The sequence below is a fragment of the Triticum urartu genome, chromosome 2A (genome assembly GCF_056163025.1).
Source record: "Triticum urartu cultivar PI428250 chromosome 2A, HENAU_Tu73, whole genome shotgun sequence".
NCBI lineage: Eukaryota > Viridiplantae > Streptophyta > Magnoliopsida > Poales > Poaceae > Triticum > Triticum urartu.
This window is the reverse complement of record NC_141874.1, coordinates 67,868,209-67,893,599: the sequence shown is the minus strand read 5'-3', so window position 1 is coordinate 67,893,599 and position 25,391 is coordinate 67,868,209. Positions and strand designations below refer to the sequence as shown.

The window sequence follows — 25,391 nt, the reverse complement described above, 5'->3', positions numbered from 1 at the left end:
GGTTATGCTCATCCGCCTGATCCTCCCGTGTCACCGACGGGCCTTCAATCTGTGGGAGTTAGACCCAGCGCAGCATCAAACTCTAAACAGGCTCTTCGACACGACGTGCGAAGATGCCAGGAGGATGCTTTTCAAGGGCGCCGAGGCTCCTGCATCCGCTACCGAGGATCGCGGATTCAGCGCGCAGCGTCACGCGCTCGTGGTAAACTGTTTTTCCTTTTACAGGGTATCAGTTTTACATAGTTTGATTCTATGCGGGATCTAAGCTCCCTTTTCCTCTGACAGGATTGGCAGGTGACGTCCGGACAGATCAACTGTCCGGCTCCTTTGACCGAAGACCCAGCGGACGCTCACCTGGCGAAGCTGCTGGTTCCGGCACCCTATGTGGTGCCGGAGAAGAGGGCCAAGAAGAAGGCCACGGGGACTCGAAAGAGTGCCCAACGCCCAGAGGTGTTGGATTCAGCATCCGACGAATCCGAGGCGCACTCCTCCCATGAAGACGAGGAGGAGGAAGAAGAGACCCCTCCCCCTCCAGCGGGGGAAGGGAAGAAAAGGAAGGCCGCCCTCTCTGAGGAGGCCGGAGGGTCCAAGAAGGGGAAAGCCCTTCCTCCGGACTACTCCGCCGACGCCGACGACGGCGGAGATGAGTGGTAGCCCAGGGCCAAGCCCCTGGCAAAATCGTAAGTATCCGAATACCGGAGTAATTCATAGTATTCGTTTATTGCACAGCTTTTTCTTATGTCGAATATGCTTATGCAGCCCACCCAAAGACCGGCTCGACGTGTCGTCGAGCGGCTCATTGGACTCGTCGGAGGTGAACTCGCTTCCAACGGCTTCCTCCCCCCGCCCTACGGACGACACCGAGGTGTTGTCCCAACAGGTTCCCAGCAGGGAGGAGGTGGTCTCGGAGGCGCCGCAAGGCGACCTCCCGGACTCCAGGAGTAAAGGGGATGAAACCCCCAGGGCTCCAAGTCCGGCCCTAGGCCGGACACCACTCCGGAATCTTCAAAGGTTCCAGAGTCCGGCGGGGGACCTCCTTCCAAGAGGAGCAAGCCCGCCGTGCCGGTGACCTCCGTCCAACCGGAGGTGCTGGACAATATGTTGGAGGCGCTCCAAGGTGCCTCCATCGACGAGGGGCACTGCACTATTATGAGTGCGGTGATCCAGAAGGTTCAGTCCGCCAAGAGCGGACTGACGGAAGCTTGTACAAGCCTTTTAACAGGCTTTGAGGTAAGTAAAGAATGCGTAAATAATAGTACCGCATAGACAGTAGCCCCTGCTGCTCTGTTTGGCGTTCGGGAAGAAAAGCCGAATAGAGGATCAAATAGAATTCGCAGGAGTCTAACAAAAATGAGTCAATATGCATGTGCAGGCTACCCTGCTTGCGTTCGCCGCACTGACTGCGGAAGTGGACATGCTAAAGCAGGACCTCGAAAGGTCCGAGCAAGAGCTCGAGCATGCCAAGAAGCAGCTCGAGGACAATGAAGGTAAGAAATACCTTGTTAAAAGTATATATATAAAAAAGGTGCAATTGCGAAAAATGACAGGATTATCGTGGCTATTGTAGGGGCCACGTCTAAGGTGGCGACCCTTAAGCAAGCGCTGGACGAGGCCGAGAAGAATTCGGCCTTGGAGCGCACCGAGCGGGAGAAGTATGAGGCCGAGGTTGGCAACGTGCGGCAAGAGCTCCAGGCTCTCATGGAAAAACATGAGAGTTTGGAGCGTGACTCGAAGACGCAAGCATCCGAGCTTGCGGTGGCTATTGAAAGTGCCAAATCTGCCAAGGCCGAGTCCCAGAAGACCCTCCAGGAGTTGGATGAGGTGAAGAAGATAGTGGCGGGTAAGGCATTCTTTATGCAGAGTAAACACATAAATGTGAGTTACTTGATGCTTACCCGAATCCGGAGCTCTCCAGGAGCGTTCGCAGATCTCCCCCGGAGTGTGTCCGATGCCGCCGCATTCTATCGGGCCGAGGAGGGCAGCTCGACGGAGAAGGTGTTCTGGTCTCAGTACACTGAGGCCGGACACCCCGTGCCCCTGAGCGACCAGCTGAAGCAACTGGTCGAGCTCCACAAGGCGGCCGAACAGGCTATGAAGGGCCTCATAGTTCAGCTGTGGCCTGGAGAGGCTCTGCCTGGGAGCTATTTCAGGATGGTGCGGTGGCTGGTGGAGGCCTGTCCGAGGCTTGAAGACATCAAGCGCTCCGTCTGCATTGAAGGTGCCCGTAGGGCCCTTGCCCGTGCTAAGGTGCACTGGGGCAAGCTGGATGCGGAGAAGCTTGTGAAGGACGGGCCACCGCCGGGGAAAGAGCATCCCAAGCCCGAGAATTATTATAAGGATGTTCTGAAGGGTACCCGCCTTGTTGCGGATGAATGTACCAAGGATGTATTTTTTGAGTAAAACCCACTCGTGTTATCCTGTGCGCTGAAAACTTGTTCATATGCGCAAAGCAATGCTGCTTGAATTTAAAATATTACCTTCTGTGCGGCTGTTTATCAATACTGAGAGATGGCGAGTCGTCGGCTTCTGCCCCCTTGCCGCTAGTGCTAGGGTGTTCGGGGATAAACCTGGGCGCTCTTTTCCCATATTTGGGTCCTTCGAGGGAGGCACTCAGCCCAACGAGCAAGGCAATCGGACTATAATACGTGAACACTCTCACTTAGCCATAGAATTCTATAATTTTAAATTTCGGCCAAGCCCCTAGTATTCGGAAGACCGAGTTCGGGGCGCTATCCACGCCTTGGCCGGACAGAGCCGACTCCTCGCCCTAAGCGACATAAGTCTTTAAGGACTCGAAAAGACCTCCCGAACATCGACCAGCTCTCGCCTCATCATGATGGTCAGTTTTAGCTTTCTCAACTGAGGTGCTCGACCCATCTCAACCGGGGCACAATCGCAGTGGTTCTCCTAGTGCTACCTTAGCCGATATAGCGGAACGTAAGGCACAAAAACATAGGAGCCGGGCAAACCCAACTATTGACCCAAGACATGATTCGGAGCCGATGCATATAATGCTATAAGTTCGGGGTGCCGCACTTGTTAAAGTGTTCGAACTTCTCACACCATGTTGAGGGGTACTGAAGCCCCTGGTGCATTTTGGCCGTACCAAAGTGTACGGGTGCAACATGTCGTTAAGGAACATATATATAAAAAAAGATAATGCAAAAAATAGACAAAAGCTATGCATTGTTTATTAAAATAGCTGCGATCAAAGCAGAACGATACAAGTAATGCGATAAACGAAAAGTTGGACTATTTAACATGTCTGCTCCAGGGGCAAGCTGCGGAATAGTATGCGAAACAGGTATACTGCTCGTGATAGAGACCACCTGGGATTTCCGTAATGCGGCATGGCTTGTCTGCTTCCCTGGTCCTTGCATCGTTTGTGCGGCAATTGAACTGCCGAACAAGCCTTCCGAAGAGTAGAGTCCTGGAAGTAAGAGAAAAGTAAAAAAAATCGGCAGCCCCTGGTGCGGTTTAAGCCGTGTTTTGGGCGTGCCGTGATGGTGCCCCTTCCCCTATGCCCATGGTATTTCTAGAGCGTAGTTATGGACGCAAAGTACTGGCGTCGCCTTTTTGCGAGGGTTGGGGTTGGGGCCGCATTGCTACGCCTGCTTGGAACGTGCCAGGCGGTCTTGTTGTAGGTTACTCTGGGCGTCCTTGACGGTGTCTGGACGTTTAATGGCCGGACTGGAGAACGGCCTGGAGAAGCTGCTTTGTACTTCCGCTGCAAGGGCCGCCGTGTGCTCCTCCATTCGGAGGGAGCGTTCGGTGTTTCCATTGACCGTAATTACTCCACGAGGGCCTGGCATCTTGAGCTTAAGGTATGCGTAGTGCGGTACCGCATTGAATTTGGCGAATGCGGTTCGCTCGAGCAGTGCGTGATAGCCACTGCGAAACGAGACTATGTCGAAGATTAACTCCTCGCTTCGGAAATTATCCGGAGATCCGAAGACCACTTCAAGTGTGACTGAGCCTGTGCAGTTGGCCTCTACACCTGGTATTACGCCTTTAAAGGTCGTTTTGGTGGGCTTAATCCTCGAGGGATCTATGCCCATTTTCCGCGCTGTATCCTGGTAAAGCAGGTTCAGGCTGCTGCCGCCATCCATAAGGACTCTAGTGAGATGAAATCCGTCAATAATTGGGTCTGGAACCAATGCGGCGAATCCGCCATGACGGATGCTAGTGGGATGGTCCCTTCGATCAAAGGTGATCGGGCAGGTGGACCATGGGTTGAACTTTGGGGCGACTGGCTCTACCGCGTATACGTCCCTTAACGCATGCTTCCGCTCCCTTTTGGGGACATGGGTTGCGTATATCATGTTCATCGTCCGCACTTGTGGGGGAAAACCCTTCTGTCCATTGTTGTTCGGCGGCCGGGGCTCCTCGTCGTCATCGCTATGCAGCCCCTTGTCTTCATTGTCGGCGCTTAGCTTGCCTGCCTGCTTGAACACCCAACAATCCCTGTTGGTGTGATTGGCCGGCTTTTCGGGGGTGCCATGTATTTGGCACAAGCGGTCGAGTATTCGGTCCAAGCTGGACGGGCCCCTAGGATTCCTTTTGAATGGCTTCTTCTGCTGACCGGATTTAGAGCCTCTGAATCCGGCATTAACTGCCATATCCTCAGCATTGTCGCCGTTAATGCGGCGCTTCTGCTTGTTGCGACGCGACCTGCCACTAATGTCCCTGGTGTCCGAACTACCAGGGTTCTTGGTCATATTGTTGCTACGAGCGAGCCAGCTGTCTTCTCCCGCGCAAAAGCGGGTCATGAGTGTCGTGAGTGCCGCCATAGATTTCGGCTTTTCCTGTCCGAGGTGCCGGGCCAGCCACTCGTCACGGATATTGTGCTTGAAGGCTGCTAGGGCTTCAGCGTTTGGACAGTCGACTATTTGATTTTTCTTTGTTAGGAACCGTGTCTAGAATTGTCTGGCCGATTCCTCTGGCTGCTGGATTACGTGACTTAGGTCATCGGCGTCTGGGGGTCGCACATAAGTGCCCTGGAAATTGTCGAGGAATGCGGCTTCCAGGTCCTCCCAACAATTGATTGACCCTATTGGCAAGCTGTTGAGCCAATGCCGAGCTGGTCCTTTAAGCTTGAGTGGGAGGTATTTGATGGCGTGAAAATCGTCGCCGCGGGCCATGTGGATATGAAGGAGATAATCCTCGATCCATACCGCAGGGTCTGTTGTGCCATCATATGATTCGATGTTTACGGGTTTGAAACCCTCGGGGATCTGATGATCCATTATTTCGTCTGTAAAGCACAGTGGGTGTGAGGTGCCTCTGTACTGGGCGATATCATGACGTAGCTCCAATGAGCTTTGTCTACTATGTTCGGCCCTGCCGAATATGTGGCCGGCGTGATGTTTACCGTCTCGAGCCGTGGGGTGCCCACGCGATCCGTAGATCGAACGTGTTTTCCTTGCCTTGTCCTCCAACATGTCTCGTAAGTCCGGCACATATTCCCGTGCCTTGGTACGGGGTGCGGCTTGAGTGGAGGGCCGGGAGGCCTCTCTGTCACGGCCACGAAGTGGCCGTTCGGCCGCATCAAGTGCTTCCTCCTCTAATTGGGGTAGCAACTTGCGCTTTGGGTAACTCTTGGAGGGGCGTTCGAGTTTATGCTCTTCGACCGCAAGGACTTCGGTCCATCTATCAACCAGCAAATCTTGATCCGCTCGGAGTTGTTGCTGTTTTTTCTTGAGGCTTCTTGCCGTGGCCATAAGCCTGCGTTGGAAACGCTTTTTCTCAATGGGATCCTCTGGCACGACGAATTCGTCCTCGTCGAGGCTTGCCTCGTCTTCGGAGGGAGGCATATAGTTATCGTCCTCGACCTCTCTGTCTGCCGCTCTCTCATGAGGGCTGGTTTCTCCATCCTCCTGTGCTAAACCTTGCTGGAGGGGGTTTTCTTCGGCACTCTCCGGAGTATTATTATCTCCCGTGCTGGAATCACCGTTTTTGTGCTGGCGGGATTTTGAGCGGCGCCGCTGACGTCGGCGCTTAGGCTGTTTCTTGGAGGGGTCATCCTCCGCTGTTCCATCGCCCTCTCCCTCTTTTGAGGTGTCCACCATGTATATGTCATATGACGAGGTGGCTTTCCAGGGCCTAGTAGGCGCTGGCTCTTCATCATCTCCTTCATCGGCGTCCATGCCATCGATGTCTTTGGAGTCGAAGTCGAGCATGTCGGTTAAGTCGTCGACAGTGGCTACAAAGTGGGTGGTGGGTGGGTTTTGAATTTCTTCATCGTCCGTACCCCAACCTTGCTGACCGTAGTCCGGCCAGGGCTCTCCTGATAAAGAGAGAGACTTCAGTGACTTCAGGATATCGCTGAAAGGCAAGTGCTGAAAGATGTCTGCGGCAGTGAACTTCATGATAGGGGCCCAATCGGATTCGACTGGCAGGGGCGCGGAGGGTTCGGAGTCCGGAGAGGAGTCCGGCTCCTTGGAGTCACGAGCCTCGCAGAGTACGGGGCTGGTGTTCTGCTCAATCGCCGTTTGGATCGCATCCCCCGAGGTGGTGTCCAACCGCCCATCCTCGACCGGCGCGGTCGGCTCCGAACTAAGGGTCAGAGCTGTGGGTGCGGCCTCCAGGGCACTGTTCGGCGGCAGAGCTATATCATGCTCGTCGTGACAGTGCGGCGCGCTCGGCATTGGTTCGAATCCGTCGAGGATCAAGTCCCCGCGGATGTCAGCCGTGTAGTTTAAACTTCCAAACCTGACCTGATGGCCAGGGGCGTAGCTTTCGATCTGCTCTAGATGGCCAAGTGAATTGGCCCGCAGTGCGAAGCCGCCAAAGACGAAGATCTGTCCGGGGAGGAAGGTCTCACCCTGGACTGCATCGCCATTGATGATCATAGGAGCCATCGGGCCTGACGGCGACGACACAGAGGAACTCTCAATGAAAGCACCAATGTCGGTGTCCAAACCGGCGGATCTCGGGTAGGGGGTCCCAAACTGTGCGTCTAGGCCGGATGGTAACAGGAGGCAAGGGACACGAAGTTTTACCCAGGTTCGGGCCCTCTCAATGGAGGTAAAACCCTACGTCCTGCTTGATTAATATTTATGATATGGGTAGTACAAGAGTAGATCTACCACGAGATCAGAGAGGCTAAACCCTAGAAGCTAGCCTATGGTATGATTGTTGATGTGTATGTTGTCCTACGGACTAAAACCCCCCGGTTTATATAGACACCGGATAGGGTTAGGGTTACATAGAGTTGGTTACAATGGTAGGAGATCTGAACATCCGTATCGACAAGCCTGCCTTACACGCCAAGGAAAGTCCCTTCCGGACACGGGACGGAGTCTTCAATCTTGTATCTTCATAGTCCAGGAGTCCGGCTGAAGGTATAATTCGGCTATCCGAACACCCCCTAATCCAGGACTCCCTCAGTAATCCTGTTCTGGAAGTCATGCTACTAGATCTTGATGAACCTACGAACTATGAAGAAGCGATGGTGAGCCTAGATTCCGCAAAATGGCTAGAAGCCATGAAATCTGAGATGGGATCCATGTATGAGAACAAAGTATGGACTTTGGTTGACTTGCCCGTTGATCGGCAAGCAATTGAGAATAAATGGATCTTCAAGAAGAAGACTGACGCTGACGGTAATGTTATTGTCTACAAAGCTCGACTTGTTGCGAAAGGTTTTCGACAAGTTCAAGGGATTGACTACGATGAGACCTTCTCACCCGTAGCGATGCTTAAGTCTGTCCGAATCATGTTAGCAATTGCCACATTTTATGATTATGAAATTTGGCAGATGGATGTCAAAACTGCATTCCTGAATGGATTTGTGGAAGAAGAGTTGTATATGATGCAACCGAAAGGTTTTGTCGATCCAAAGGGAGCTAACAAAGTGTGCAAGCTCCAGTGATCCATTTATGGACTGGTGCAAGCCTCTCGGAGTTGGAATAAACGCTTTGATAGTGTGATCAAAGCATTTGGTTTTGTACAGACTTTTGGAGAAGCCTGTTGAGGGAGTCCTGTACTAGGGGGTCTCCGGACAGCTGGACTATCTCCATTGGTCGGACTGTTAGACTATGAAGATACAAGATTGAAGACTTCGTCTCGTGTCCGGATGGGACTCTACTTGGCGTGGAAGGCAAGCTAGGCAATACGTATATGGATATCTCCTCCTTTGTAACCGACCTTGTGTAACCCTAACCCTATCCGCTGTCTATATAAACCGAAGAGTTTTAGTTCGTAGGACAACAATCATAACATACAATCATACCGTAGGCTAGCTTCTAGGGTTTAGCCTCTCTGATCTCGTGGTAGATCTATTCTTGTAACACCCATATCATCAATATCAATCGAGCAGGACGTAGGGTTTTACCTCCATCAAGAGGGCCCGAACCTGGGTAAAACCTCGTGTCCCTTGCCTCCTGTTACCATCCGGCCTAGATGCACAGTTCAGGACCCCTTAACCGAGATCCGCCGGTTTTGACACCGACATTGGTGCTTTCATTGAGAGTTCCTCTGTGTCGTCGCCGTTAGGCTTGATGGCTCCTACCATCATCGGTAGCGATGCGGTCCAAGGTGAGACTTTTCTCCCCGGATAGATCTTCGTATTTGGCGGCTTTGCACTGCGGGCTAATTCGCTTGGCCATCTGGAGCAGATTGAAAGCTATGCCCCTGGCCATACTCGCGGAGACTTGATCTTCGACGGATTCGAGCCATAGCTGGGCGCGCCGCACTGTCTCGATGGGCATGACCTAGCTCTGCCACCAGACGGTACTCCAGAGGCCGCGCCCACACCAGCTCCGACCCTTAGCTCAGAGCCAGTTGCACCAATCGAGAACGGGTGGCTAGACACCGCCTCAGGGGCTGCAGTCTCAACGGCGATCGAGCCGAACACCAGCATAATCCTCCGCGCAGCCCGTGACTCCAAGGTGCTGGACTCTCCTCCGGACCCCGAACCATCCGCGCCCCTGCCAATCGAATCCGACTGGGCGCCGATCATGGAATTCACCACTGCGGATATCTTTCAGCACTCGCCCTTCGGCGACATTCTGAATTCACTAAGGTCTCTCTCTTTGTCAGGAGAGCCCTGGCCGGATCATGGCCAACAGGACTGGGATGCGGACGATGAAGAAATTCGACACCCACCCACCATCCACTTTGTAGCCACTGTCGATGATTTAACCGACATGCTCGACTTCGACTCCGAAGACATCGACGGTATGGACGACGATGTAGGAGACGAACATGAACCAGCACCTATAGGGCACTGGAAAGCCACCTCGTCGTATGACATATACATGGTGGATACACCCAATGAAGGCAACGGCGACGAGATAGCGGAGGATGACCCCTCCAAGAAGCAACCCAAGCGCTGACGTCAGCGGCGCCACTCTAAGTCCCGCCAAAGCAAAAGTGGTGATACCGGCACAGGAGATAATAACACTCCGGATAGCGCCGAAGACAACGAAAACCCCCTCCAGCAAGAGTTAGATCAGGAGGATGAAGGAGCCAGCTCTCCTGAGAGAGCGGCTGGCGGAGAGGAGGAGGATGACAATTACATGCCCCCCTCCGAAGACGAGGCAAGCCTCGGCGACGATGAATTCGCCGTACCAGAGGATCCCGTCGAACAAGAGCGCTTCAAGCGCAGGCTTATGGCCACGGCAAATAGGCTGAAGAAAAAGCAGCAGCAGCTTCAAGCTGATCAAGATCTGCTAGCTGACAAATGGACTGAAGTCCTCGCAGCCGAGGAATATATACTCGAGCGTCCCTCCAAGAGTTACCCAAGGCGCGGTTTACTACCCCGACTGGAGGAAGAAGCGTATGATACGGCTGACCGGCCACTTCGGGCCGCGATAGAGAGGCATTCCTGCTGAAAGCTCAGCCTCCACCCCAACGCCATCCAAATAAAAAGGCATGGGGAGATACGCCAGACCTGCGAGACATATTGGAGGACAAAGCAAAGCACTCAAGATCGATCTACGGATCACGAGGGCGCACCACTCTATGAGACGGTAAACGTCACGCCGGATACAGTAAAAGCAAATCCGGCCGGGCCGAACACAGTGGGCAGGACCCATACGAGCTGCGTCGCGATATAGCCCAATACAGAGGCGTCGCACACCCCTTATGCTTCACAGACGAAGTAATGGAACATCAATTCCCAGAAGGTTTCAAACCTGTAAACATTGAATCATACGACGGCACAACAGATCCCGCGGTATGGATTGAGGACTTCCTCCTCCACATCCACATGGCCCGTGGTGATGACTTACATGCCATCAAGTACCTCCCACTAAAACTCAAAGGACCAGCACGGCATTGGCTTAATAGCTTGCCAGCGGACTCCATTAGCTGTTGGGAAGATCTGGAAGCCGCATTCCTCGATAACTTTCAGGGCACTTATGTGCGACCACCAGACGCCGATGACTTGAGCCACATAATCCAGCAGCCAGAAGAGTCGGCCAGGCTATTCTGGACTCGGTTCCTTACAAAGAAAAACCAAATCGTTGACTGTCCGGATGCGGAGGCCTTAGCGGCTTTCAAGCACAACATCCAAGACGAGTGGCTAGCCCGGCACCTTGGTCAGGAAAAGCCAAAATCTATGGCAGCCCTCACGACGCTCATGACCCGCTTTTGTGCGGGAGAAGACAGCTGGTTGGCTCGCAGTAACAACATATCAAAGAACCATGGTGCCTCAGATACCAAGGACAGCAACAGCAGGTCATGTCGCAACAAGCATAAGCGCTGCATTAACGGCGAAAGCACTGAGGATACGACAGTCAATGCCGGATTCAAAGGCTCTAAACCCGGTCAGCGGAAAAAGCCGTTCAAACAAAGTACGCCGGGTCCGTCCAGCTTGGACCATATACTCGATCGCTCGTGTCAAATACACGGCACCCCAGACAAGCCAACCAATCACACCAACAGGGATTGTTGGGTGTTCAAGCAGGCCGGCAAGTTAATTGCCAAAAACAAGGACAAGGGGCCGCATAGCGATGACGAGGAAGAACCCCGGCAGCCGCACACTGGAGGACAGAAGAGGTTTCCCCCGCAAGTGAGGACGGTGAACATGATATACGCAACCCACATCTCCAAGATGGAGCGGAAGCGTGTGCTCAGGGACGTATATGCGCTGGAGCAAGTCGCCCCGAAGTTCAACCCTTGGTCCTCCTGTCCGATCACCTTTGATCGCAGGGACCACCCCACTAGTATCCGTCACGGCAGATTCGCCGCACTGGTCCTAGACCCAATCATCAACGGATTTCACCTCACTCGAGTCCTCATGGACGGCGGCAGTAGCCTGAACCTGCTTTATCAGGACACAGTGCGCAAAATGGGTATAGACCCCTCAAGGATCAAACCCACAAAGACGACCTTTAAAGGCGTCATTCCAGGCGTAGAGGCCCACTGCACAGGCTCAATTACACTAGAAGTGGTCTTCGGATCCCCGGATAACTTCCGAAGAGAAGAGTTAATCTTCGATATAGTCCCGTTCCACAGTGGTTATCACGCACTTCTCGGACGAACCGCATTCACTAGATTCAATGCGGTACCACATTATGCATACCTCAAGCTCAGGATGCCAAGACCTCGCGGAGTTATTACAGTCAATGGAAACACAGAGCGCTCTCTCCGAACAAAGGAGCACACCGCGGCCCTCGCAGCAGAAGCGCAAAGCAGCCTCTTAAGGCAATCTACCAGTTCGGCGTTTCAAAGCCCGGACACCTTCAAGCGCGCTCAGGGCAATCGGGAAATAGACTGCCTGGCGCGATCTGAGCTCGCGTAGCAATACGACGGCCACCCCAATCCCAGCCCAACGACGTTGTTCATGCCGCGCGTACATCATTACGCATTAAAAATACCATGGGCACAGATGGCGAGGGGGAGGCACAACTACGGCACGTCCCAAAACGTGGCCTAAACCGCACGAGGGGCTTCCCGTTTGGTTATTTTTCTTTTTCTTTTAGGACTTCAATCTCTGGAAACACTGTCCGGCAGCTCTATTGCCGAACACATGATACAGCAACCAAGGAGGCCGACGACTACGGAATTCCCAGGTGGATTACAGATTTCACATAATTCCTCAGTTCTCCCTTGGAAGGGACATAGTCCTACTCTTTTGCTCATTACACTATCTGTATCACTTTGCTTTAATGCAATTTTTAATATACAATGCATGACATTACGATTATTATCGCACTTTTGTTATATGTATACATATCTATGTGTTCATTAATGACGCCTAGCAACTGTACACTCTGGTACGGCCAATGCACCAGGGGCTTACGTACCCATAATATGGTGTAAAAAGTCCGAACACTTTCACAAGTGCGGCACCCCGAACTTATAGCATTATATGCATCAGCTCCGAATCATGTCTTTGGTCAAATGTTGGGTTTGCCCGGCTCCTATGTTTTGGTACCTTACGTTCCGCTCTATCGGCTAAGGTAGCGCTAGGAGAACTACTGCGATTGTGCCCCAGTTCTGCCGGGTCGAGCACCTCAGTAGAGAAAGCTAAAACTGACTGTCATGATAAGGTGAGAGACTGGTCGCTGTTCGGCGAGGTTTTTCGAGTCCCTAAAGACTTATGCTGCTTAGGGCGAGGGGCCGGCTCTGTCCGGCTTACAGGCGTGTATCGCGCCCCGAATTCGGCCTTCTGAATACCAGGGGCTTCGCCAAAATTTAAAATTATAGAATTCTATGGCTAAGTGAGAGTAATAAAGCATTATTAGTCCGGTTGCCTTGTTCCTTGTGCTGAGCACCTCCCTCGAAGGACCCAAACATGGGAACAAGAGTGCTCAGGTTTATCCCGAACACCGAGGCACTCGTGGCATGGGGGCAGAAGCCGAGGACTAGCCATCTCTCAGATTGGATAAACAGCCAAACAGAAGGTAATATTTTAAATTCACACAAGCGTTGCATAGCGCATATGAAACACGTTTTCATTACACAGGATAAAAAACGAGCAAGTCTCATTCAAATATTACATTTTGTGAACACTCATCCGCGATAAGACGGGCGCCCGGCAGAACACCCTCGTAGTACATCTCGGGGTGGCGGTGCTCCTTGCCCTCCGGCGTCCCCTCCTTGATAAGCTTCACGGCGTCTAGCTTGACCCACTGCGTTTTCACACGAGCGAAGGCCCGGTGTGCACCTTCATTGCAGACAGATCGCTTGACGACCTCCAACCATGGGCAGGCATCCACAAGCTGCCTCACCAGGCCGAAGAAGCTGTTCGGAAGGGCGTCGCCAGGCCACAACCGGACTATGAAGCCCTTCATGGCCTGATCGGCCGCCTTATGTAGCTCGGCCATCTGCTTCAGCTGGTCGCTCATTGGCACCGGATGTTCGGCCTCAGCATACTGAGACCAGAACAACTTCTCCGTCGAGCTTCTGTCCTCGGCCTGGTAGAACAGTGCGGCATCGGACACACTGCGGGGAAAATCTGCAAATGCTCCTGAAGAGCTCCAGATTCGGGTAAGTAATCGGTTTCACCTTTACATGCTTGCTTTGCATATAGAAAGCCTTACCCGTCTCTATCTTCTTCATCGCGTCGATCTCCTGAAGGGCCTTCTGGGCCTCGGCCTTGGCACTCTTCGCGCTCTCACGGGCCGCGGCAAGCTCAGACTCTCTCGTCTTCAAGTCAAGCTCCAACGCCGCGTGCTTGGTCACGAGAGCCTGGAGCTCTTGCTGCACCTCGCCCACCCGAGCCTCGTGCCTCTCTCGCTCGGTGCACTCCTGGGCCGCCTTTTCTTTGGCCTGGGACAGCGCTTGCCTCAGGGTCGCCACCTCGGTCGTGGCCGCTGGCAAACATACAATGATCCTGTCATTTAGCAATCGCGTCCTTTTTCTCATCTACAGACGGGGTATCACTTACCCTTTTTCTCCTCGAGCTGCCTCTTAGCAAGGCCGAGCTCTTTCTGGGACCCCTCGAGGGCCTCCTTCAGTACGGCGACCTCCGCAGTCAGTGCGGCGGATGCCAGCAGCGAAGCCTGCATATGCATATTGACATACTTAATTAGACTCCTGCGATATTATTTGATCCTCTGTTCGGCTTTTCTTTGTGAACACCGAGCACGGCATCAGGGGCTACTGTCTATGCAGTAAAACTTCTACTACATTTTAAAATACTTACCTCGAAGCCTGTTAGAAGGCTAGTACAGGCTTCAGTCAATCCGCTCTTCGTGGACTGAACCTTCTGGATCACCGCACTCATGACAGTGCGGTGCTCCTCCTTGATGGAAGCGCTGCGAAGTGCTTCCAACATAGTGTCCGGCGCCTCTGGATGGACAGAGGTCACCGGCACTGGTGTCTCACCCTCCTTAGAAGGGGACCGCCTGCCTGAGCTCGGATCCGTTGGAGGGTCCGGCGCGGTGTTCGGCTGAGCGCCGAACTCAGAGCTTCCGGGGACCCCGTCCCCTTGGCTCCCGGAGTCCGGAAGGTCGCCTCGAGGCGCCTCCGGGACTATCCCCCCGATCTGATGCCTCTTGAGACAGCACCTCGGTGTCATTGGCCGGATGAGGGGAGGTGGCCGTCGGGACTGGATCGCTATCCATGTCCGACGCGCCCAAGGAGCCGTCCGAGGATACCTCGATATTGGCTTGGGGCGGCCTGCACAATTGAGTTCGGCGTTAGGGAAAGCAATGCGACAAAGGAATCCTATGGGTTACTTTGGTATCTGAATACTTACGATCTCCCCTGGGGCTTGCCCCTGGGCAACCACTCGTCTTCACTTTTGTCGACGGCGGTGGAGCTGTCCGGAAGGAGCGTCCTTCCCTTCTTGGACCCTTCGGCCTCCCCGGTTGGGGCTTCCTTCCTTTTCTTGTCTCCCCTAGTCGGTGGGGGAGCCTCCTCTTCCTCTTCCTCGTCTTCGGGGGAAGAGTGCACTGCAGAGTCATCGGACGGTGAGTCCGACGACACCTGGCGTCGGGAACTCTTTCGAGCTCCCTTGGCCTTCTTGGTCTTCTCCAGCACCTTATAAGGGGCCGGAGTCAGCATCTTCGTCAGAAGAGCGTCTACGGGGCCTTCTGGCAAGGGAGCCGGACAGTCGATCTGTCCGGCCATCTTCTGCCAGTCATGTCAAAATTACTGGAGTTTAGATCCCGCATAGAGCCAATCTACATATATAAAACAAATATCCTGTAAGAGGTAAAACAACTTACCGCACTGGCGTAGCGCTTCGCGCTGAATCCGCGATCCTCAGTAATGGGGGAGGGACCGCGGCGCCCTTGAACAGCACCCTCCAGGCATCTTCATGAGTCATGTCGAAGAGCCTGTTCAGAGTTCGGTGCTACACCGGATTGAACTCCCACAAGGTAAACTCCCGTTGTTGGCACGGGAGTATCCGGCGAACGAGCATAACCTACACTATGTTGACAAGCTTGAGCTTCTTATCCACCATGTTCTGAATACATGACTGGAGTCCGGTCAGCTCTTTCGAATTACCCCAGGACAGGCCCTTCTCTTTCCAGGAGGTGAGCCGCATGGGGATGCCGGATCGGAACTCGGGGGCCGCTACCCATGCGGGGTTGCGCGGCTCGGTGATATAGAACCACCCCGATTGCCACCCCTTTATGGTGTCCACAAAGGTGCCCTCGAGCCATATGATGTTGGTGCTCTTGCCCACCATGGCGCCTCCGCACTCCGCCTGGCGGGTGCTCACTACCTTCGGCTTGACATTGAAGGTCTTCAGCCATAAGCCGAAGTGGGTCTTGATGCGGAGGAAGGCCTCGCACACGATGATAAACGCCGAGATGTTGAGGATGAAGTTTGGGACTAGATCATGGAAATCCAGGCCGTAATAAAACATGAGCCCCGGATGAAGGGATGGAGAGGGAATCCTAGTCCACGGAGGAAATGGGTGAGGAATACCACCCTTTCATGGGGCTCGGGGTGGGGATGAGTTGTCCCTCATCTGGGAGCCGGTGCGCGATGTCGTCGTGCAGGTATCCGGCTCTCCTCAGTTTCTTGATGTCTCCTTCCGTGACGGAGGATACCATCCACTTGCCTCCCGCTCCGGACATGGTTGGAGAAGGTTGAGATGGAAGTGAGGTATTGGGCGCTAGAGCTCGAGTATGCGGGAGCGGATGAGCAGAGGAGGAAGAAGGCGTGGATAGAAAGGTGAATCCTTATCCCTTTATATGGGCGGACAAAATTAAACGTCCCCACTTGCCTAGTAAAACTCGCTTATCCCCCAAGCGCTGCAATTGATGGTGCAGTTGGGTTACTCATGCCCGTATTGATGAGAATCATGTAATAAGGGGACACGATCTCTGCTTTGACAAGACGTGTCGAAAAACTGCCTCGCGTTATGTGCGGGGCTGGTTAAAAGAAACGGTTCGAATAATCACCGGGCCATGACATAACGTCATTTTGCCAAAGCAAGCTAGCGGATTAGATCTGCGAAAGCATTATTCTCTCTATGGTGGAATGTGGAACTTATTTTGCAGGGTCGGACACTATCCTCGTATTCAAATTCTTTTGTGATGTATTCGGAGAAGGAACCCGCCTTGCAATGCCGAAGACAACTGCGCGCCGGACTCATCGTCATTGAAGCCTGGTTCAGGGGCTACTGAGGGAGTCCTATACTAGGGGGTCTCTGGACAGCCGGACTATCTCCATTGGCCGGACTGTTAGACTATGAAGATACAAGATTGAAGACTTCTTCTCATGTCCGGATGGGACTCTACTTGGCGTGGAAGGCAAGGTAGGAAATACATATATGGATATCTCCTCCTTTGTAACCGACCTTGTGTAACCCTAACCCTCTCTGGTGTCTATATGAACCGAAGAGTTTTAGTCCGTAGGACAACAATCATAACATACAATCATACCATAGGCTAGCTTCTAGGGTTTAGCCTCTCTGATCTCGTGGTAGATCTACTCTTGTAACACCCATATCATCAATATCAATCGAGCAGGACGTAGGGTTTTACCTCCATCAAGAGGGCCCGAACCTGGGTAAAACTTCGTGTCCCTTGCCTCCTGTTACCATTCGGCCTAGACGCACAGTTCGGGACCCCCTACCGAGATCCGCCGGTTTTGACACCGACACCTGTATTTACAAGAAAGTGAGTGGGAGCTCTGTAGCATTTCTGATATTATATGTGGATGACATATTACTGATTGGAAATGATATAGAATTTCTGGATAGCATAAAGGTATACTTGAATAAGAGTTTTTCAATGAAAGACCTCGGTGAAACTGCTTACATATTGGGCATTAAGATATATAGAGATAGATCAAGACGCTTAATTGGACTTTCACAAAGCACATACCTTGACAAAGTTTTGAAGAAGTTCAAAATGGATCAAGCAAAGAAAGGGTTCTTGCCTGTGTTACAAGGTGTGAAGTTGAGTAAGACTCAATGTCCGACCACCGCAGAAGATAGAGAGAAAATGAAAGATGTTCCCTATGCTTCAGCCATAGGCTCTATCATGTATGCAATGCTGTGTACCAGACCTGATGTGTGCCTTGCTATAAGTCTAGCAGGGAGGTACCAAAGTAATCCAGGTGTGGATCACTGGACAGCGGTCAAGAACATCCTGAAGTACCTGAAAAGGACTAAGGATATGTTTCTCGTATATGGAGGTGACAAAGAGCTCATCGTAAATGGTTACGTAGATGCAAGCTTTGACACTGATCCGGACGATTCTAAATTGCAAACTGGATATGTGTTTACATTGAACGGTGGAGCTGTCAGTTGGTGCAGTTCTAAACAAAGCGTCGTGGCGGGATCTACATGTGAAGCGGAGTACATAGCTGCTTCAGAAGCAGCAAATGAAGGAGTCTGGATGAAGGAGTTCATATCCGATCTAGGTGTCATACCTAGTGCATCGGGTCCAATGAAAATCTTTTGTGACAATACTGGTGCAATTGCCTTGGCGAAGGAATCCAGATTTCACAAGAGAACCAAGCACATCAAGAGACGCTTCAATTCCATTCGGGATTTAGACCAAGTGGGAAACATAGAAATTTGCAAGATACATACAGATCTGAATGTTGCAGACCCGCTGACTAAGCCTCTTCCATGAGCAAAACGTGATCAGCACCAAGGCTCCATGGCTGTTAGAATCATTACTGTGTAATCTAGATTATTGACTCTACTACAAGTGTGAGAGTGAAGGAAATATGCCCCAGAGGTAATAATAAAGTTATTATTTATTTCCTTATATCATGATAAATGTTTATTATTCATGCTAGAATTGTATTAACTGGAAACATAATACATGTGTGAATACATAGACAAACAGAGTGTCACTAGTATGCCTCTACTTGACTAGCTCGTTAATCAAAGATGGTTATGTTTCCTAACCATAGACAAAGGAGTTGTTATTTGATTAATGGGATCACATCATTAGTTGAATGATCTGATTGACATGACCCATTTCATTAGCTTAGCACCCGATCGTTTAGTATGTTGCTATTGCTTTCTTCATGACTTATACATGTTCCTATGACTATGAGATTATGCAACTCCCGTTTACCAGAGGAACACTTTGTGTGCTAACAAACGTCACAACGTAACTGGGTGATTATAAAGGTGCTCTACAGGTGTCGCTGAAGGTACTTGTTGGGTTGGCGTATTTCGAGATTAGGATTTGTCACTCCGATTGTCGGAGAGGTATCTCTGGGCCCTCTCGGTAATACACATCACTCAAGCCTTGCAAGCATTGAAACTAATAAGTTAGTTGCGGGATGATGTATTACGGAACGAGTAAAGAGACTTGCTGGTAACGAGATTGAACTATGTATTGAGATACTGACGATCGAATCTCGGGCAAGTAACATACCGATAACGTATGTTGTTATGCGGTTTAACCGATAAAGATCTTTGTGGAATATGTAGGAGCCAATATGAGCATCCAGGTTCCGCTATTGGTTATTGACCGGAGATGTGTCTCGGTCATATCTACATAGTTCTCGAACCCGTAGGGTCCGCATGCTTAAAGTTCAGTGACGATCGTAATTAGGGTTTTTGTGTTTTGATGTACCGAAGGTTGTTCGGAGTCCCGGATGTGATCACGGACATGACGGGGAGTCTCGAAATGGTCGAGACATAAAGATTGATATATTGGAAGCCTATATTTGGATATCGGAATCGTTCCGGGTGAAATCGGGATTTTACCGGAGTACCGGGGGGTTACCGGAGTACCGGGGGGTTACCGGAACCCCCCTGGGGGTTAATGGGCCTACATGGGCCCTAAGGGAAAAGAGGAGGGCCGGCCAGGGCAGGCCGCGCGCCCCCTCCCCCTAGTCCGAATAGGACAAGGAAAGGGGGCGGCACCCCCCTTTCCTCTTTCCCCCTTCCCCTTTCCTTCTCCAACAAGGCAAGAGGGGGGAGTCCTACTCCCGGTGGGAGTAGAACTCCTCCAGGCGCACCCCTAGGGGCCGGCCGCACCTCCCCCCTCCCTCCTTTATATACGGGGGCAAGGGGGCACCCCATGACACACAAGTTGATCTTCGTTATCGTTCCTTAGCCGTGTGCGGTGCCCCCTTCCACCATATTCCACCTCGGTCATATCGTAGCGGTGCTTAGGCGAAGCCCTGCGTCGGTAGAACATCATCACCGTCATCACGCCGTCGTGCTGACGAAACTATCCCTCAACACTCGGCTGGATCGGAGCTCGAGGGACGTCACCGAGTTGAACGTGTGCAGAACTCGGAGGTGTCGTACGTTCGGTACTTGGACCGGTCGGATCGGGAAGACGTACGACTACTTCCTCTACGTTGTGTCAACGCTTCCATTGCCGGTCTACGAGGGTACATAGACAACACTCTCCCCTCTCGTTGCTATGCATCACCATGATCTTGTGTGTGCGTAGGAAAATTTTGAAATTACTACGTTCCCCAACAGATAGCACCGTCATCGTCCGATCCGGTAGACCCAGATCTAGGGTTTCCCCCGGAACATTCCGATCAGGTTGATGAGACCTGCAACGACGATGCCTCCAGAAGGAAACGACGTCTGAGACGCCACCATCGTCCGCCAAGACCACAGTCTGGCGCGATTTTCATCGGAAGCCACGTCTTCCCGACCTCGTGGCTGGCTGGAACCGAGCGGAACCTCGCCACGAAGACGTATGTTGCCGTCGGTACTCCGGCGGAGATCCGGCATCTCCTCACCGTTCCCTCCATGCGTCGCCGGTCGGCGAAAGGCCTCCCCGCGACGGATCCAAACGGAGCGTTGGATCCGCAGTAGCGGTCGTCACCATCACGAGCAGGACAGCCCACCTCGCTGGATGGGGCACTGCCACCACTGCCGTCCATGCAGGGCCGCCGCTCCGCCAGCGATGGTGCTCGGGCCCCCGCCGCACAGCACGGATACTCCGTCCTAGCTGCCGCCGTTGGATCTCATGAGAAGGGCTGCGCCCGCCGCCTCAGATGGGATCCCCCCCCTGCCCAGGACCTTTGGCACCGGGCCCGCCGCCACCGCGGCCCACGCCGGCGGCAGCGGCGGCAGGAGGGGGTGGAGGGGGAGGTGCTGGCGGCGCTAGGGTTGGGGCCCCTGGCGTATAATAATCTCATGTATTTGATAGCATATAATAATCTCATGTCTTATCTCTAGGGAATGCTTCTTGCCCTCCAAGCCATCTACTGCGTATAAACCGACCGAGAGGCTCAATACAACGACATCCATCATATTCCGCCAATTCTTCTCTCTCTATCGTTCTATAAATTGGAAAGGTCAGTGTTTATCCTTGTGTCACCTGTTGAAGGGAGAGCCTTGGCTTGGGATGAAGGTTTAGCAGCCACATGAGAGTGATGAAGAAGGAGCCGAATGCGAAGTGGAAGGTGGTGTGGGAAGGGAAATACTCTCTGAACCTGTGTAGCATCATCATCAGTCACATGCATATGGGAATTCAAGAAACGATTCCCAAAGGAGAAGGAGAAAAATGGAGATTAGTACTGACCGGCCTGTTGTAAATATTGAAGTAGATGTTCAGGAGGCACAAGACGAGGATCATGGCGCCGAGCTGCAGCGTCCGAGGAATTCCAGCGGCCTCCGGCTCCACGCCTCCCTTCGCCGCCGGGCGACGCCGCCACAAGGCCGCCGCCGTCCTGCTCATGGAAGCCCGGCCCTTGCTGCCGCCTGCGTGTAGATGTGGCGAGGAGCAGGTGGCCCCTGCGAATGCCGAGCAGGCGGCGGGACAGCACGAAAGAGCGACGAGGAAGGGAGCGCCTGCAGCTCCAGGCCTGGGGAAAAGTTGTCAACTCGTCCGGTTCCTCCCAGGAATACATTTTTGCACTATTGCGAACCCTCCTATGAAGCCGACCGGGCGGCACTCCGCATGGGACCTACGTTCCTCCGTCGCATCCATGATCATATCGAGGCTAGGAGCACCATGCACTAAATACAAAGAAGATGTAATGGTAAATTCTGATAAAAAATTAATACGGAGTAGATTAAATTGCGCGATTAAGATTTTAACAAGTGCTTCGTTGAAGGACGCATGTTTCTTATCTGTTGCATGAACAGTTTTTGGCCGGCTTGGATTTTTTTATTTCAAAAAGGAGAATATACCTTCGGCCTCTTCATCTGGACGATGCATGCAGCCATTTTATTAATTATTTACAAAAATCATACAAAGTAATACATCTGTAACTCTAAAGTCACTGTCTAGGCAACACTTGTTGCTACTCCTATTCTCTTAATGAAGGGGTGCCGAATGTCCGAGCCAAACACCAAAAAGACATCGCACAAAAGCCTAACATTTAAAACCGGATGCCCCAGCCCAGCCACATACTAGGATTGGGTCACACACCGGAACGGCGCACTCTCAGAGGTTGTCGCCACCATCTTCCACCGGTCCATCTTCAGAGCAGGAACTGACGCATCGACCTTGCCTGGCCTGTCGTTGATGCCACCATAGCGCCAGACAACGCCACCATCCTGCACGTATCCATCCACACGCGCCCGTCGCCAAAACTCCGCAGCGCATGCCGCCGAGATCCGCCATCGACTTGCGGTAGATGTAACACTGCTCCTCCTTGTGTCCCCTCCAGCCAGCACTTGCTCCAAAATGATGCCTCCAGGAGGGAGAACGACATCGAAGACGCTGCCATCGTCCGATCCAATAAACCCAGATCTAAGGTTTCCTCTGGAACATCCCGATCGAGTTGATAGGACCTGCAACGACGATGCCTCGAGAAGAAAATGACGTCAAAGACGCCGCCATCATCCGCCAAGACCGCAGTTTGGCATGATTTTCACCGAAAGCCGCGTCGTCCTGATCTCGCGGCTGGCTAGAACTGTGCGGAGCCTCGCCATGAAGACGTATGCCACCGTTGGTACTCCGGCAGAGATCCTCCGTCCCCTCACCGACCCCTCCACGCGCTGCCAGCTGGCCAAGACCACGTTGCGGCGGATCTGTACAGGACGCCAGATCTGCGGCCGCCGTGACCCATCCCCAGGCAGAGCCGTCCACCGTGTCATCCATCGAGTGCTGCCACCATCCATACACGCAGGGAAGCCCATTACCGCCCTGGACCGTTGGCTGCCGCTGCACAGGCTAGGGGCACTGCCCTACCTGCTGCCCACGGACGCACCACAAGAGGCGCCCCTGCCGCCTCAAGGGGATCCCGCTGCAGATCTGCCCGCCCTAGCGCTTTGGCATCGGGCCCACCGCCACCGCGGACCTCGCCGGCAGCGCTGGTTTTTTCGGCCCCTGGCGTCGCCCGGGGAGGCGATGCGAGGGGGTACGAGGGGGCTGCCGATATTGGTCAATCAAATCTAAGCGGACCTTTTCATAATATATTGAATCATATAGAGATTCAGGCGCAACTCTTTCGCCGATCAACATGTTTGTAGAACCCTATCGAGTTGGCGGTCACACATGGCTTATCCAGTGATTTTCTTTTCTTTTCTTTTCGAGATTGATTGTGCAGTGATTTTAACTACTGATTTTAGCAAGTCATGCTCCAAAGTTATTCAATCTCCTTTTTTTAACATCAAAATTAGTCAATCTCAATCATTAGTTCGGCATCTAATTAGGCCGGCAGCCTCCGCTGACGTCGATCAATAAATTGTAGCCGTTCTGGCTTGGCTTAGCACTCTGAAGTGCAAGGAGCAAGTGCCAAATGGCGTCCGAAGATGGACGCCTTTTTAAAATTCTGAAGAATCTGAACTTTAGTACGGCAGTAGCGATCTGCTCCCCAGCTACTGATGGCTTCTCGTTTATACACGTTCGAATCACAGTGCTCTGCTCACGGCACTTGATCGTGGGAGGCTGGGAGCTACAGAAGTTCTTACAGGCAACAATGTGATGTCGTCGTCGGCAATCCAATCGAGGATTGAAGCGCCTGTGTATGTCAAAGTGCCCATCACACGTTCGAATCACAGTGCTCTACAAAAGTGAAGTTCTAATATACTCTTCTACATTAGAACTTCACTTTTTCATGGCTAAAACTAATAGCTTAGAATTCATTAGACTAAGCTTTGATCTCCTCCGTGACCGCAACCTAAAAAAGGCTCCAGGTTCTTGGGGAAAGTATTTATCACCTTGAGGCAATTTCTCTTGCCACCATAGTTTGCTGAATATTCAGGTCGTGCCAGCACTTCTATGGATGCCATCAGTTTAAGAGTCTTCGGAGTAGAAGTCCTGGAGTAAGCCACCCGACACCGACACACACATATAGATATAGCACCCCGTGCCTTCGCCGGCAACCGCCACCATGGCTGCCCTATCTTTGTTTTGCTCAATACTGCATCAACATTGATCTTTTTGCGGGTGCATCAACATTGATCTTAGTGCCGTCTTGTTGCCTTGTTGGAATGGTCGCAGCAGGCGTATTCTTCTTCGACTTTGATAATTCAACCTCATCCAAGAATCGCTCGATGAAACTGTTTATAGCCAATGGACTTTCTGTTTTTGAAACGATTAGATTGTAGCCACTGGACTTTGGTATGTGCCAACGTCATCCATTTAATATGCGTTCATTATTTTTTATAGAAGTGTTCACATCTTCTTTTAAATGTGTATACATATTTTTAAAAATGTCCATGTCATAAAAAGGCTTTGTGATTTTAAAGTTTTGACGCCTTTTTTGAAGATTTTTTTCCATGTAGTTTTAAAAACCGTTCACACATTTATAAAATGTTAATGTAATTCTAGAAGATGTGTAATTTAAGATTAAAAGTGTTCACAAATTTAAAATGGTGTCACGTAATTTTAAAAGTTTTCAATCTAGTTTTTAAATATTCATGTAATTTAAAAATGTGTTCCACGTAATTTATAAAATAAAAATAAAAATAGACATAATAGGAAAGGAGAAAAAGGTGCTACCCCGAAAAAAGTTGCTACCGGGCCACGACCCATGCCCGAGCGACATGGGCAGTTATATATATGCTGCCATAGGTGGCATATAGTATATGCGCTGTAGTTTGGCCCATACTTGCAAAGAACGTGGACAGGCTGGGTCACAAAAGCAAAAAAGGAGAAAATGAAAGAAAACTTAAGGGTTTGTTTTGTGTTTTGTATTGCATTCAACCTAGAAAAATTGTCGTTATTTTCTATGTCCATACATTTTATCTATTAATAATAGATAATTGACTATGTGTTACAATGAGAGCACACATTTTTGTATATAATCATCATGATTTACCTGCAATATTATTGTTAATGTTATTAAGCATAAAAATGGACTTAAGTCGCCAATTGAATCATTAGCCACTGACTTAACAAAGAAACCTGGTTTTATTTAGTAAGCCAGTCGAATGTGGGCCAATTAATACGATTTTAAAAAGAGCGAGTGAAATTAGCAAAAATGAAAACAACAGAGGTTGGGTGAGGAGCAAGGACATAGAAAAGAAGGTAAGATATATCGAACCTGAATTTTAGATTGTATGTTTGGCCCGCCTTTTATTTTCCGAAAAGGCTAAAGAATCTGATGTTAGAGTTTTAGACATGGCAAATCGAACATTTTTCATGACAATTTATATGGGCGAGAGGATGGAAATTAAGTTTGCAAGCATAATAACTTCCTTGTAAAAAAATAAACCGAGGTGGATTTGCCTTGCTTACCAACTAGACTTGACATCCTCGGTGAACATAAATTGCATAAAAGAAGTTTATTTGGCCATGCCTAAAATCTGACGTCCGCTGGATATACAAGTCCTTTTTTTTTGCTAATCTATAGCAACGTTTGCACAAATTCAATAACCATAAATTGAGCCCAAATCTCTGGATGACTTTTCTTTACTCTCTCCCAAGGTGACTTTGGAAAGCCTCTCGTCCTTCGATCTCCGTGGGCGAGCCCGTGGATTCTCCTCCCTAGGGCTGGACCAAAAGCTCGTAGCTCGCGAGCATAATGAGCGCTCGATAGTTCGGCTCGTTAAGTTCGTAGCTCGCTTCTTAATGAACATAGTCAATCATTGATTTTAGCTCGTTAAGCTCGTTAGTAACAACACAATGCATATTTTCATCTCG

General features: G+C 51.4%; 1 pseudogene; it reads right to left on the bottom strand.

Annotated features, from left to right (window-relative positions):
• Positions 1–21,301, bottom strand: part of LOC125534981 (phosphoenolpyruvate/phosphate translocator 3, chloroplastic-like) — a 34,344-nt pseudogene extending 13,043 nt beyond the window's left edge.
• Positions 21,302–25,391: the final 4,090 nt, after the last annotated feature.